Source organism: Bradysia coprophila, chromosome III (assembly GCF_014529535.1).
Source record: "Bradysia coprophila strain Holo2 chromosome III, BU_Bcop_v1, whole genome shotgun sequence".
Lineage (NCBI taxonomy): Eukaryota > Metazoa > Arthropoda > Insecta > Diptera > Sciaridae > Bradysia > Bradysia coprophila.
This window is the reverse complement of record NC_050736.1, coordinates 3,855,879-3,869,491: the sequence shown is the minus strand read 5'-3', so window position 1 is coordinate 3,869,491 and position 13,613 is coordinate 3,855,879. Positions and strand designations below refer to the sequence as shown.

Genomic DNA, 13,613 nt, shown 5'->3' with positions numbered 1-13,613 from the left:
AATTGAAATTATGGCTATAGACAAAATGGCCGTCACTTATTTTTGTGTTTTGTTTGTTTTTCGAAAGTTTTTAATGAATTTGCTTAGATTGGTGTGCAATTAATTCAAGTGACAAAGTTTGTCATATTAAAACTAAAATAACATCGCGAGTATTGTTTCTCAGTGCTAAAGAATATTTCATGTGATACATTTTTGCTGATAAGTAATGAAATTCTGCTGGTATGTAATGAAAATCTCCTGATATGTAATGAATTTTCATATGAATATTCCTTCACTTGTGATGTAATGAAAAAGTTCCCACATGTAACGACCGCTTTCCGCGGGTGGGAAATGTACGTGTAACAACAATATTCCGGGTGGATAGGCAATAAAACCCAATACAATACTCTAATAATAATTTGTTATCTCGTATCACGATTAGTAAAATTATCCAAGGGCTTTGCCCGAAGATACGAGATAGCAAATTACTTCCATTGCAGAATATAGTAACCTACTATTAATTTTTTTTTTAAAACATATCATATCCGCACGTTACTTAGCGGGCGTGACGTAAGTCCACTACCAAAAAAGTTTTTTTTTTGTGGACGGCGGAACATATCGAGTAATACTGCAGCTTCAAAATTGGCCGAGATATTGAACTTCGAAATATTGATGTTTGTATGAAAATAAGCAAAATCTCGAATTTTCAGATAATGCAAATCGCCTACGTTAGTTAGTTCCTATGGAAAAGTGGATGCAGCAACTCCTAAACGTTTTTATAGATTTTCCTGAAATTTTGGTTATAGGATAATAATGGCCCAAAAATACAGTCGAAGAAATTTAGTTTTCGGGTTTTCCAAAGGTATTAATCCTATTTAACCCACACTTTATCCCGCAACAATAGAATCCACAAATTTAAATTTAGTTAACACAACGGTCACAATGACGGCGCTGCAGTCACGATTTCAAAATGTGATATAGGGTGGCTAAACTAAATTTTGGTTTTAAGAGTATCTTTATGCAATATAAACCGTTTGAGTTTGAAAAAAGATGTTTTGTATCAGTGAACGATATAGGAAAGCGTTCAGTACGTCTCAACAAACAAAAGAACGCACAACATATTTGTACATTTAGCCACCCAACGTCCGTCATCGCATCTATTGTCTTCAAAAACATATTGTGTGCTTGTCATGATATGTATCAGAAGTTTGTTTATTTATGTGTCTCATCTAAAATGCTGGCCAGCAAAATTTTGATCATTAAATTCAACGGCAAAATTGATCTAAATGTTAAAATAATTGTGAATAATAGTGAAGTTACTGTGGTTTTGTTTTCTCCTCATAAAGGAATTTGCATCAGTTCGCTGTAAAGTGCGGAGCACCATTAGAAAAAAAGCTTGTCGCTTAAGAATGATCAGAAAGTTGCTGGACGCAGTAGCTACATCTAATGCTTTTCAGGATCAAGAACCGTCCATTTAAAATCTTCACAATCATCATTTCAACTAAAGGGTTTTTTTCGCTAAAGCTCGTAGCCGTCATGAATCAAGATTCCCGTGAAGAATCGCCAAAGTAAAATCGCCAAAAATTAAAAATCGGCAAGGTGTGAAGAAACGCCGACAGAAACAAAGAATGATAAATTTGTCTTTGTTGCGTTTCTTCACACTTTGGCGATTCTTCGTGGTGATTAAACAAATCAACCACAAATGATGATGATTTTGTTCAATCCTTGGAAATTTATCCTTTTACGTAATTTATCTCAAAGGAGTTATTTGTTCGAAGCTAGTGAATCTATCCTTTTATAAAAGTTACGAAATGCTGCCTTGTTCGATCCTAAGGAAACTCTTATTTTATGTCAGGTAACGTAAAGGCATCTTGTTCAATCCTAAGGAATTCATACTTTAACGAAATAAAGGATCCCGAGGAAACCATCATTTTACGAAAGATAATGTAAAGACATTTCAAAAACGTATTTTTACACTTTGGCGTTTCTTCACACTCAGGCGATTTTTCTCTTCTTCACGCTCTGTCGATTTTTCTTGGCAATTCATCATTATGGTTGATTTGTTAAATCAACAAGAAAAATCGCCAAAGAGTAAAGAAACTTCAAGGACCATAGAGAATTGAAAATTTGTCTTTATGGCGTTTCTTCAGGTCTATTTTTTTCGCCAAAGTGTGAAGAAACTCCAAAATATGACAAATCACCAAAAAATACAATATTGTCGATTTGACTTTGGCGATACTTCACGGCTTCTGGATGGAGGGGAACTTACAGAAGATTTTTTTTTCTTCAAAAAACGCAACTCTTAGCTTAACTTTTTATTTAGAAAAAGATTGTACGGGACAGTATGTTCTACGAAGTCAAAATATAATTACGGACAACAACTAAACCGTCTCGACTGCCCAGTAGTTATTTTCCGAAGTTCCTAATGAGTGCAAAAAGACTAATAATGTTTCTGAGGATTTTCATCTTAATATCTTCATGAAGTTACAAATTATCCACAGAAAATTTTATTACCCTAGAACGAGGTCGTTCAATACAATAAATTAAATAGAAAACAGATTTGGAAATTGTTCTTTTGTCTAAAATTTGATATTAAAATTCTTTGGAAATCGTAACAACAAGCATAACTGCATGAGCAGGCCTTTATAAATCAGGAACTTTGAAGTTCGTCATATTCATATTCTTATCTTATTCCTGACCAGATTCTGTTTTCATGATTTAGCTCAATCATGAGCTTCACTTATACAATGAGTTGAATTTATTTACTATGCCAAATTGTAATTCGGCGAAAAAGAATGTTCCGAAGTTCCGAATCTGCGAGCGAACTTCCGTTTCATTTAAAAAAAGCCCTTTAGTTGAAATGATGATTGTGAAGATTTCAAATGGACGGCTCTTGGTGTTTCTCTAATTTTTATTCTTGATCCTGCAAAGCATTAGATGTAGCTACTGCGTCCAGCAACTTTTTGATCATTCTTAAGCGATAAGTTTTTTTTTCTAATGGTGCTCCGCACTTTACAGCGAACTGATGCAAATTCCTTTATGAGGAGAAAACAAAACCACAGTAACTTCACTATTATTCACAATTATTTTAACATTTAGATCAATTTTGCCGTTGAATTTAATGATCAAAATTTTGCTGGCGAGCATTTTAGATGAGACACATAAATAAACAAACTTCTGATACATATCATGACAACCACACAATATGTTTTTGAAGACAATAGATGCGATGACGGACGTAGGGTGGCTAAATGTACAAATATGTTTTACGTTCTTTTGTTTGTTAAGACGTACTGAACGCTTTCCTATATCGTTCACTGATACAAAACATCTTTTTTCAAACTCAAACAGTTTATATTGCATAAAGATAAGGTAAGCGAGGTAGTAGCTGACCGGCTAAGCAATTTTTCAACTTTGGTCATCAGTATCTCAAGATGGTTTCGATGAAGCTAAGTTTTTCCTTCGTCAGAATTTAATTTGATCTGTTCCCATTCCGTAGAATATCAGAAATATTGACAATTAATTAATTTTTATTGTAAAAAACTGATTTTACTGAAGCACTGTTTTTGATGCAGTAGCTGACCACTAAAAAACGGATGTTTTTATACCTGACCAGTCTTGTTGCAGTAGTTGACCGCTACAAAATTAAGACATTTTTCACATTTTTCGCAATAATTTCGCATTATTCGACACATTTTCACTCTTAATTCACTGATATTAACCAATTTCAATGATAAAAACTCATAAAAACACAAAATATCAACGAATTTTAATCACATCATTTTGTACACAACAATGCACATGGAAGGTGAATTTGTCACATGAAGAAAAATGTACGGAATTTGGTGCGGTCAACTACACAAACATGGCATATTTTTGATGCAATGTTTTGACCACCATGTAATTAATCAAATATTAACTTTTAGACGCTATTTATGTTAATAATATTAATTGTCGAACTATTTACTACCTAAAAACACCAAAACTTTGTTCATTAATAATTCTTTTGTCAATAAAAACCTTAAATTAGACCACACCGATCTTTCGATTTTCTTAAGAATTGTGCAACTTTGTACTGATATGGTTTCATTTTATGGTTTTATCAAATAAGTAAACATAATAATCGCATTATTTTCATGAAAAAATTAATCTTTAGGCTCTAAAGATTAATTATAACGTTAATTTGCGTATTCTCATTTGTAATTATTTTCCAAAACAGATAAATAATGTAGCTGGTCAGGTACACCTGCACGGTCAGCTATACCCTCGCTTACCTTACTCTTAATTTAAAAGCCTGATGTAATAATTAAAAACCAAGAGAAAATGTAGCTAAAACCAAAATTTAGTTTAGCCACCCTATATCACATTTTGAAATCGTGACTGCAGCGCCGTCATTGTGACCGTTGTGTTAACTAAATTTAAATTTGTGGATTCCATTGTTGTGGGATAAAGTGTGGGTTAAATAGGATTAATACCTTTGGAAAACCCGAAAACTAAATTTCTTCGACTGTAAGAATTTTTTTTTAAAGTTGGAAAAAATCCATATCTTGGGAGGTGGAGCTCCCCAAAGTCTCCATACAACACTCACAAGTGGCAGATGTTAAGGAACCTATTGATAGGAAAATGGTTAAAAAATGTACTGAAATGTGACGCAAATTTCTTTTTGTAAAATTTCCTTTACAAATGTTTTGGGTCAAATGTCTTTAAACATGGTTATTGCAAGATGCTTAGGGAATGTAACCGGGAAATTAAAAACCGGGAAAAACCGGTTAACCGGTTTACCATTTCCCGGGAATTTTTTTTTCATTTACCGGTTAACCGACCTTCAAAAATTGAATGATTTTTACATTTTTCCTTTGCAATAATACCTTGAATTGAATTATTCTTCTGGTTGCATTACAGCATTACATCTGATTTGAACTCGTGGTGAACATTTTCACCTCAAGATCAGCCCTAGACTGAAAAAAAAGGATCAGTTTATTTTGCGTTGCTGAGCTGGACAATCATGCTGTAATTTCTATTGTAATTGAATTTTCACCACAGTCCAAACAAAAGAAAAGGCAGCATAATTGTCGATCTGAGCAACGCAAAATGTGTCATTTGTACTTAGTCTTAAGTTTGCAACTCTGAAATTGATGTTCTTTAGAAAGTCTACAGAATTCGAAGTTTAGAAGATCGTGTTACTACATTTTTAAGAAACCAATTGAAGCAACGTCCGTCAAAAATTCATGAAAACAGTTCAATAAGGAGCTTACCTTTCATTATTTCCTTTCTCAGCATCTCGCTCAGCATAGTAAAAAATTCAATCTTTACACTGTCCAACAGAAATTTTGAAACTAGTTCACATGATCGATTTCCGATATTTCTGTTGAAATATGTAGATATGAAATTCTTAATCATCCTGAAAAATGCAAATAAAGGAACGGTAAACTCATTTCTGAAGGGCTTCGCGAGCAAAATAAGCCACTTAGTAGGGGTAGGATAAAAGCATTTGTCATCGGTGCAAGTTACAAACTCCCAACTCATCCAAAAAAAATGTCTAAACGAGTACAGAATGTACTATTCATTTTTTCTCATTTACCGTTTTTCCCGTTTCCCGGTTTTTCAAAATCGACGGTATAGTAGAGGTCCTTGTAGAACAAAAGTCATAAAAATAGTTCACTTTATAGTAGAATGGTGAGCTTTGGACCAGTGATTAATATTGGTAGCCTGAGTCCAAAAAGATTAACACCCCTCAAAAAACCCCACCCCACACCCCAACACCCCTCACCAAAGATTTTAGTGTAAGGGTCACTTCAATGAATTATTGTGAAGCGCCTGTCAATGCTAGACTGTCGATATGGGGCTTAAACGAAAGGTAAAGGTTCATACTGTTTTTATATGACCAAACGCTTTTCAATTTTCCATTTTCCACAACAATTTTCCGAGTTTTCCATGAAAATCTATGAAATCTCAAATATAAAGGGTGGTGAATAAGTTAAAAAAGTTTTTGTGCATACTTCCTTCTGCAATATGGTTCTTCAATGACTTCTTCGCTAATTTGACGAAAAAAAATTAAATAATGTGTCATAGACTTGGAGATAAGCTCAGTTTTCCACCGCCGGAAAATTTCATTGAAATACTTTTTTACATATAACTGATGAAATATGCGAGCTGTGTCATTGAATTTGCGAGATTATCATAGGATAGTTTATTGACGCATTTATTGAACTCTAGGAGAAGCCAATACACCATTAACCTCAAGTCACCCACCTCCCACTCTCCTATTATTGAACAAATTGTAGAAAAATTTTAAAATAGAGAGCAGACTATTTTTGAACTTACAAATTTACGCTGTAAATGTTTGGGATATTGCCTGCAATACCTTTTTCAAGTGGACAGTGGAAATAATTAAGAGTAAGTATGTAAGATACTACATTTTCAAATGAATATTTGATTACACTGCAAAAATGCTGCAGTGGCAGTTTCTGTCTAGGCCGATGCAATTCGACACCGTTGCATGCATGTTGTGTGGCTGTTCGACACCGGATGCGAATAGCCAAGCAACACAGTGCATCCTATTTGACACCGGTGACGAATAACCAGACAACACAGTGCATGCTATTTGCATCTGGTGTCGATTAGCCACGTAACACAGTAGATGCTAATTGACACTGGTGTCGATTAGCTAGGCAACACAGCTGATGCTATTCGACACCAACCTTTGAGACGCAGAAATAAATACCACATTATCTGGTTTAATTATTTTGATATCTTTTGTAAATGAAGCTTCTGGTAGCACTACTGCAATTTAGTGGCGGTGAGCCTAGCTCCCTTTCTATTCTCTTCAAGAATTAGGAAGTGTTTGCGTCTAAAAGATTCATATGTCGAGAGCTCACGTTTAATTTTTAAGTTTTTTAATTATAAGTATTAATAACATCCTCTTTATTTTATTTACAACTGACGTATTGGAACATTACCATTGAGAAGCTCGTTACTATCTGATTTGCTCTACAATCAAAAATACTCGTCTGATACCCATCGTAATAAAAGTATCTACATTTTCATAACAAAATACGTTAGATTATCTTGATTCTGGACACTCTGTCACTCTCTCGCCAGTGGCTTTTGTGCCAGGCTTCGGCTGTTATGTTGGTTCAATGCAGAGAAACGTTACGTTCGGACAGGCTAGTTTTTGAAATATAAGACTGGACTAAATGTTACAGGCTGTGTCAATTTCAATGATAGGGACAATCTTGTCTTACCAGCTATCAATAGTGAAGACCTAAGCCGTCAGCCATCGCCTTAGGACTGCGAGGTATGCTTTTAAGGTCCTATAGATTAGCTAGTCATAGTATGACTGTCATACGTACCCATTTGCTCGCCTGGAGTAAGGCAATGGTTTTAGTTTGAGATGAGCTGTGGGTACTAGTGGTACACCAGATGTTTGGAGATGCGAGTAGATTATTTTGTTCATAGAAAGTTTGATGGAATCATCTCCATGGTTGGTTTTGTTTATTGGTCTGATGCGGCAAAATTTAAAAGAAAGTTGATTGTTCTACTTCGCTATAATCATCTCCAAGCATCTACCATTTTCAAAAGCAGTTAAGTCCACTGCCCATATAGACCGTGAGACAGAAAGGGACAACTATATTTCCTCTACCTACGTTAGAAGAGTTAAGAGAATGGTGGACTTTACTGCTTTTGATAAAACACTCTTCCTATAATCTCACTATCTAATGTCCAACGGATTCAAGATTTTTAGGATGACAGGGTAGTACAAAAGATCACAAGATCTGTGTGCATCGATCAAAAATGATTGGTAAATCTAACATATTGACTCATAAATGATATCAAAATAATTAAACCACATAATGTGGAATGTGAGTGATAATTGCTGAATGTGGGACATTTAAATCATTTTTACTACGTAGACAGAAACTGCCTCTGGAGCATTTTTGCAGTGTAATCGCACAACAATATTTATTTGAAAATGTAGTATCTTACCTTACATACTTACTCTTAATTATTTCCACTGTCCACTTGAAAAAGGTATTGCAGGCAATATTCCAAACATTTACAGCGTAAATTTGTAAGTTCAAAAATAGTCTGCTTTCTATTTTAAAATTTTTCTACAATTTGTTCAATAATAGGAGAGTGGGAGGTGGGTGACTTGAGGTTAATGGTGTATTGACTTCTCCTAGAGTTCAATAAATGCGTCAATAAACTATCCTATGATAATCTCGCAAATTCAATGACACAGCTCGCATATCTCATCAGTTATATGTAAAAAAGTATTTCAATGAAATTTTCCGGCGGTGGAAAACTGAGCTTATCTCCAAGTCTATGACACATTATTTAATTCTTTTTCGTCAAATTAGCGAAGAAGTCTTTGGATAACCATATTGCAGAAGGAAGTATGCACAAAAACTTTTTTAACTTATTCACCACCCTTTATATTTGAGATTTCATAGATTTTCATGGAAAGCTCGGAAAATTGATGTGGAAAATGAAAAATTGAAAAGCGTTTGGTCATATAAAAAAAGTATGAACCTTTACCTTTCGTTTAAGCCCCATATCGACAGTCTAGCATTGACAGGCGCTTCACAATAATTCATTGAAGTGACCCTTACACTAAAATCTTTGGTGAGGGGTGTTGGGGTGTGGGGTGGGGTTTTTTGAGGGGTGTTAATCTTTTTGGACTCAGGCTACCAATATCAATCACTGGTCCAAAGCTCACCATTCTACTATAAAGTGAACTATTTTTATGCTAAGGACCTCTACTAGTAGAGGTCCTTGTAGAACAAAAGTCATAAAAATAGTTCACTTTATAGTAGAATGGTGAGCTTTGGACCAGTGATTAATATTGGTAGCCTGAGTCCAAAAAGATTAACACCCCTCAAAAAACCCCACCCCACACCCCAACACCCCTCACCAAAGATTTTAGTGTAAGGGTCACTTCAATGAATTATTGTGAAGCGCCTGTCAATGCTAGACTGTCGATATGGGGCTTAAACGAAAGGTAAAGGTTCATACTGTTTTTATATGACCAAACGCTTTTCAATTTTCCATTTTCCACAACAATTTTCCGAGTTTTCCATGAAAATCTATGAAATCTCAAATATAAAGGGTGGTGAATAAGTTAAAAAAGTTTTTGTGCATACTTCCTTCTGCAATATGGTTCTTCAATGACTTCTTCGCTAATTTGACGAAAAAAAATTAAATAATGTGTCATAGACTTGGAGATAAGCTCAGTTTTCCACCGCCGGAAAATTTCATTGAAATACTTTTTTACATATAACTGATGAAATATGCGAGCTGTGTCATTGAATTTGCGAGATTATCATAGGATAGTTTATTGACGCATTTATTGAACTCTAGGAGAAGCCAATACACCATTAACCTCAAGTCACCCACCTCCCACTCTCCTATTATTGAACAAATTGTAGAAAAATTTTAAAATAGAGAGCAGACTATTTTTGAACTTACAAATTTACGCTGTAAATGTTTGGGATATTGCCTGCAATACCTTTTTCAAGTGGACAGTGGAAATAATTAAGAGTAAGTATGTAAGATACTACATTTTCAAATGAATATTTGATTACACTGCAAAAATGCTGCAGTGGCAGTTTCTGTCTAGGCCGATGCAATTCGACACCGTTGCATGCATGTTGTGTGGCTGTTCGACACCGGATGCGAATAGCCAAGCAACACAGTGCATCCTATTTGACACCGGTGACGAATAACCAGACAACACAGTGCATGCTATTTGCATCTGGTGTCGATTAGCCACGTAACACAGTAGATGCTAATTGACACTGGTGTCGATTAGCTAGGCAACACAGCTGATGCTATTCGACACCAACCTTTGAGACGCAGAAATAAATACCACATTATCTGGTTTAATTATTTTGATATCTTTTGTAAATGAAGCTTCTGGTAGCACTACTGCAATTTAGTGGCGGTGAGCCTAGCTCCCTTTCTATTCTCTTCAAGAATTAGGAAGTGTTTGCGTCTAAAAGATTCATATGTCGAGAGCTCACGTTTAATTTTTAAGTTTTTTAATTATAAGTATTAATAACATCCTCTTTATTTTATTTACAACTGACGTATTGGAACATTACCATTGAGAAGCTCGTTACTATCTGATTTGCTCTACAATCAAAAATACTCGTCTGATACCCATCGTAATAAAAGTATCTACATTTTCATAACAAAATACGTTAGATTATCTTGATTCTGGACACTCTGTCACTCTCTCGCCAGTGGCTTTTGTGCCAGGCTTCGGCTGTTATGTTGGTTCAATGCAGAGAAACGTTACGTTCGGACAGGCTAGTTTTTGAAATATAAGACTGGACTAAATGTTACAGGCTGTGTCAATTTCAATGATAGGGACAATCTTGTCTTACCAGCTATCAATAGTGAAGACCTAAGCCGTCAGCCATCGCCTTAGGACTGCGAGGTATGCTTTTAAGGTCCTATAGATTAGCTAGTCATAGTATGACTGTCATACGTACCCATTTGCTCGCCTGGAGTAAGGCAATGGTTTTAGTTTGAGATGAGCTGTGGGTACTAGTGGTACACCAGATGTTTGGAGATGCGAGTAGATTATTTTGTTCATAGAAAGTTTGATGGAATCATCTCCATGGTTGGTTTTGTTTATTGGTCTGATGCGGCAAAATTTAAAAGAAAGTTGATTGTTCTACTTCGCTATAATCATCTCCAAGCATCTACCATTTTCAAAAGCAGTTAAGTCCACTGCCCATATAGACCGTGAGACAGAAAGGGACAACTATATTTCCTCTACCTACGTTAGAAGAGTTAAGAGAATGGTGGACTTTACTGCTTTTGATAAAACACTCTTCCTATAATCTCACTATCTAATGTCCAACGGATTCAAGATTTTTAGGATGACAGGGTAGTACAAAAGATCACAAGATCTGTGTGCATCGATCAAAAATGATTGGTAAATCTAACATATTGACTCATAAATGATATCAAAATAATTAAACCACATAATGTGGAATGTGAGTGATAATTGCTGAATGTGGGACATTTAAATCATTTTTACTACGTAGACAGAAACTGCCTCTGGAGCATTTTTGCAGTGTAATCGCACAACAATATTTATTTGAAAATGTAGTATCTTACCTTACATACTTACTCTTAATTATTTCCACTGTCCACTTGAAAAAGGTATTGCAGGCAATATTCCAAACATTTACAGCGTAAATTTGTAAGTTCAAAAATAGTCTGCTTTCTATTTTAAAATTTTTCTACAATTTGTTCAATAATAGGAGAGTGGGAGGTGGGTGACTTGAGGTTAATGGTGTATTGACTTCTCCTAGAGTTCAATAAATGCGTCAATAAACTATCCTATGATAATCTCGCAAATTCAATGACACAGCTCGCATATCTCATCAGTTATATGTAAAAAAGTATTTCAATGAAATTTTCCGGCGGTGGAAAACTGAGCTTATCTCCAAGTCTATGACACATTATTTAATTCTTTTTCGTCAAATTAGCGAAGAAGTCTTTGGATAACCATATTGCAGAAGGAAGTATGCACAAAAACTTTTTTAACTTATTCACCACCCTTTATATTTGAGATTTCATAGATTTTCATGGAAAGCTCGGAAAATTGATGTGGAAAATGAAAAATTGAAAAGCGTTTGGTCATATAAAAAAAGTATGAACCTTTACCTTTCGTTTAAGCCCCATATCGACAGTCTAGCATTGACAGGCGCTTCACAATAATTCATTGAAGTGACCCTTACACTAAAATCTTTGGTGAGGGGTGTTGGGGTGTGGGGTGGGGTTTTTTGAGGGGTGTTAATCTTTTTGGACTCAGGCTACCAATATCAATCACTGGTCCAAAGCTCACCATTCTACTATAAAGTGAACTATTTTTATGCTAAGGACCTCTACTACAAGACCTTCATATGCTCACACAAATTCACTTGAGGGGTTGGTTCAAACATAGCGACGGAGACATCGAAACGTTTTTAGACCCGTACGAAGTACTGGGGTCTTATAGGTTTACGCATACGTTTGTAACACGTCGAATTGGACTCCCTGAGTAAGGGGAAACCTATTGTGGTTGTCTAGAGATGCCAAATCCGCGAAAAAAAAGTCCGTCTGTCCGTCTGTCTGTCTGCACGATAACTTGAGTAAAACGCATCCGATTTTGAAAATTCTTTTTTTCCCCGTTTGGTAATGTCAAAAGACAGGCTAAGTTCGAAGATGAGTGATTTTGGATCGACCCCTCCCGAGCTGTGGCCCAATAAGTGCTTTACGGTTTTTCGAAGATATCTCCGGACATTTAAACGTTAAACTTGTAAGTGATACGTCAAATAAAAGGTATTTACAATACCGATCGACAAAAAAAAGTTTATGGAAATCGGATGACCGACTCGTGAGTTAGACCCCTTGGTGTGGAACAGGCACAGGGCGGCAAGCAGTTTTTGCTTGTAGGTCGGCCACATTTGAACATATTTCGTCTGTTTTAGCTTTATTAGATAGGTATTGACCGTACCAATCAGGGAAAATTTTTTTTATGAAATTATGTTCTCCGGAGCGTGAGCTAGGTCTCTTGGAGTGAGCTCTTATCTGGCTACTCGGAAGTACAGTGAACGTGGTGTATTTTGACAATATCTCGAGTAAATTTTGACCGAATTTCATGAATTTTTTTTTGTTTGAAAGGTATTAACGAATGTAAAGCGTCGGTACTATTTCCGGTCTCCTAACAAAATGGCTGCCGGCGGCCATATTCGATTTTAGTAAAATAGAAATATCTTGGGAAAAATGATACTTAGAGAGTTTCTGTTAACATGGAAATAATTTGTTATGTGTGTGGGGTTTCAGGGATTCCATATACGGACATCTATATATACCTATATACAGCTATATTGAGCTATATACAGGCATATAGAGCTATATAATAGCATGTATTTATCTGTGAAATGTTTATTTATAGTGAAATATAGTTAAATATAGCGGTATATAGCTGTTTAAATAGGAATTTATGAAATTTGTCTTCGTACGGGGCTGTCTATATTGCCTCCGGCAATTTAGTTGTATATGATAACAAGGCAAAGAGTGGATAATGTAAGTGATTTTAAAGGGAGAATAGTTTTTCAGCAGAGAAGAAAATGAAGTAAGAGAAATGAAGAGTTTCACATTAAAGGCTTTTGATACGAATAGGTGTTTCGTACGGGTCGGCGTTAGCTATGTTTATGTCGTTGATTAAGCGAAAACATACTTTGAAGTTACTTAATACTTGAATGACCACCATTTAAAATGTGACTTTTAAGTAACTTTCATGCATGCTCGAGCACAACGGTCTGGTGACGAGTAAACTTTTAAATTTTGTTTGTCATAGATTTTAAAATACGTAGAGGGCAAAACAACTCTCCGAATCCTATGGATTATCAGTCGACAGCAACGATTAGCGACTAAAAAAAAAATCTTTATTCTAATTTTAGACTTTTTTTTTGTTATTTTATTTAAATGATGAATCTCGTGAGCAATATTCGGTTACATGCGTGCATCATTAACAAAATATAATCACAATTTTGGTCGAATAATTTTAAAATATTTAGACGTTCAATCTCATTTATATGTATAAATTATATGAAAGTAAAAAAAAAGATGAA

General features: G+C 35.2%; 1 protein-coding gene across 1 annotated transcript in view; it reads right to left on the bottom strand.

The window, feature by feature from the left end:
- LOC119080070 overlaps window positions 1–13,613 on the bottom strand; it is a 76,780-nt gene that overhangs the window by 62,986 nt on the left and 181 nt on the right. The window lies entirely within an intron of this gene.